At 41.8% G+C, this 2,691-nt stretch overlaps 1 non-coding gene across 1 annotated transcript; it reads right to left on the bottom strand.

Annotated features, from left to right (window-relative positions):
• Window positions 1–639: 639 nt before the first annotated feature.
• On the bottom strand, window positions 640–766 carry LOC129062857 (U6atac minor spliceosomal RNA). Its single transcript, XR_008528318.1, has one exon. It is a non-coding gene; the product is annotated as a U6atac minor spliceosomal RNA (small nuclear RNA).
• Between the last annotated feature and the right edge of the window lie 1,925 nt (window positions 767–2,691).

Consider the following 2,691-nt stretch of genomic DNA (forward strand, 5'->3'; position numbering starts at 1 on the left):
ATGCCAAATCAGAGGCAACAAAATGAATGGAGGAGGAGCAAGTGTCAGAGCATCTGGTCCCCTAGGTGTTCCAAAGGGAAGCGCTGACTTTCATGAGCCACCCTACAACACAGAGCGGCCAGAGGGGTTGACTTGACGGCAGCCCCTCTCTTGATCGGAAGGCAGTGAGGGTCCATAATGAGAGATTATCCCAGGGCAGGAGTTTTAAACAAGAAGCCTGACAGGTTCCTTCTGATAGTTGTTTGGAATTACTAGGACCACACATAGGACTACTTCGTCCTTTTCCTAACAAAGAAACTGAGATCTGAAAGGGTTAAACGATACACCATGCGCCACACAGGAAGTTCATGACTAAATGAGGGTTAGTACCCAAGTGTGGTGATGCATAGCCTTTCTAGACAGAATGGAAAATTAGAAAAACATCATTTTCCCCAGTTTTATTGAGAAATAATTGACATACATCATGGTGTAAGTTTAAGGCATACAGCATGATGGTTTCATTTACATATGTTGTGAAATAATTATCGCGGTAGGTTCAGCTAACATCTGTCACCTCATATAGATACAACATAAAGAAAAGAAACTAAGAAAGAAAAAAAGAAAAACAATTTTCTCCTTATGATGAGAACCCTTAGGATTTAAAAATGATGGTTCGATGCTTCAAAGTAGGTGGCAATTCCTTAATCATCTGCGCGTTGCCAGGCCTGTGGGCCTCTTCCCATCCGCGTCAAAGGGTGTGCTCACTGTTTCTCTTTTCATACAACATAAAATTATTATTTTTAATGACTATTGTCTCAAGTGCTGTCTTTTGGCCGTGAGGTCACCTGTGTCCTGAAAGAGCTACGGTGTCTGAGTTTGAACACAGGATCTTCTACTCTTAGCTCCTCTGCTCTTGGGTAAAATATTGGACCAACCTGAGTTCCTGCTCCCCATCTTTGGAAAATGTAAATGCAAGCAGTGGTGGGCTTTACAGACAATCTATGCAGAGCCTGGTGTATGGTAAACATTTGACAAATGGTAGTTATCATTATTGTGTTGGAGGAAAGAATGTTTACCGGTCGAGAGAGTGGGCACTGGAGTCAGAGTGAAGGGCTTCGAATCCAGCCTCCCCTGCTTCCTAGTCCTGGAACCTCAGTAGCTTTGTAAGCCTTGGGTCCTTCCTTTTTAAAATGAGGAAACCAGAAATACTTACTTTGTAGAGATAGTCAGCAGATTTAATGATATAATTCATGTAATGTGTTTAACAGTTCATTGAATGTTGAAAAGTTTGATCAACACTGGCCATTATTATAATTATTTAAAATTTTGCCATAGAAGTTATAGGGCCAGAGTCACACTTCTTCTATAAAGGGTCAAATAAGTAATATCTTTAGCTTTGATGACGCAAAGGTCTCTGTTGTAACTACTCAACTCTGTCATTGAAGCAGGAAAGCAGCAATAGATGATTGTAAATGAATGAGCATGGCTGTCCCCAATAAAACTTTATTTACAAAAACAGGCTGTGGGCCAGGCTTGGCCTGTGGCTCCCAGTTTGCCTGCCCCTGCTGTGCGGCAGTGGAGAGCGCCCGCTCTGTGGTTCTGGAAGGCGTCCTGCCTTAGAGATAAGAGGACAGGTGTCTTTTTTCGTGGAAAGAAGAACTAAATAAGTCACCTTTAGGTACATGTATCGAGACAATTTATTTTCTACCCACTGATGTAGGGTCAGACTGCAGAAAAGAAGCATCTTGGGCAGCCATAATAGTTAAGGCATGAACACCCGTAAATAGACACTCAGTTGCTTCACGCAAAGCGCAGTGATTGACAACAGCAGTCAGGTGGTTGTGGGGGAGGCTCCAGGGCTTCGTCAGCTGATGCGGCTTAAGCGTTCCCCACAGAGCACACACGCAGGGAAGCTGCTTGTGGGAAGAAGGACCAGGACCTGGCGGCCTCAGCAAAGCCCAGGACCGATTTTCCCCGGTTACAGTCAGGGTCGGCGGCAGTTCAAAAGCACCACAACATGTAGTAGAAAAGGATAGTCTCTCTCCTATTGCTGATGGTAAATCACCATACCGTCTTAGAACCCGCATAGCCAGATATTGATAATGAACTTTCCCAGCATCCTCTTTCTTGTCCAGCTTTGGCTCTCGGAGGGGTCATTGAAGCTGCCATCTTTAATCCATATTCTGAGGACTTGGAAGGACAGTACCTTGCCAGTTGTCAATGATGGAAATGTTTGTATTGTTTTAATTAGGCAGTGTTTCTACAGGTATTAGAGTATATTTATTTTCTTGGGCATGACCTTATTTTGTTCTAGTTAGATAATAGGGTTAACTTTCCTTCAAAATGAACTCATTTAATAATCCATTTCTTCAGTGTGCTACTTTCTGATTCCTGAGCTTACATTTAATTATCCATTAATTTTGTGTTAGTAGAGGATGAATTGATACACTAGCTTTTAATAGGATTTACTTCAAAAATTTTCAATTACAGTTGAAATTCAGTAGTATTTTATTTAAATTTTAGGTATACAGCATAGCGGTTAGATATTTAAATAATTTATGAAGTGATTTCCCCCAATAATTCTAGTACCTACCTAACACCAAACCTAGTTATTACAGTTTTATTGACTGTATTCCCTATGTGGAGCTTCTCACCCCCATGACTGTTCTGTAACTACAATCTGTACTTCTCAGTCCCTTCACCTTTGTCACC

The sequence above is a fragment of the Pteronotus mesoamericanus genome, unplaced genomic scaffold (genome assembly GCF_021234165.1).
Source record: "Pteronotus mesoamericanus isolate MK-2021 breed Mesoamerican mustached bat unplaced genomic scaffold, CSHL_Meso_final contig_163, whole genome shotgun sequence".
Taxonomy (NCBI): Eukaryota; Metazoa; Chordata; class Mammalia; order Chiroptera; family Mormoopidae; genus Pteronotus; species Pteronotus mesoamericanus.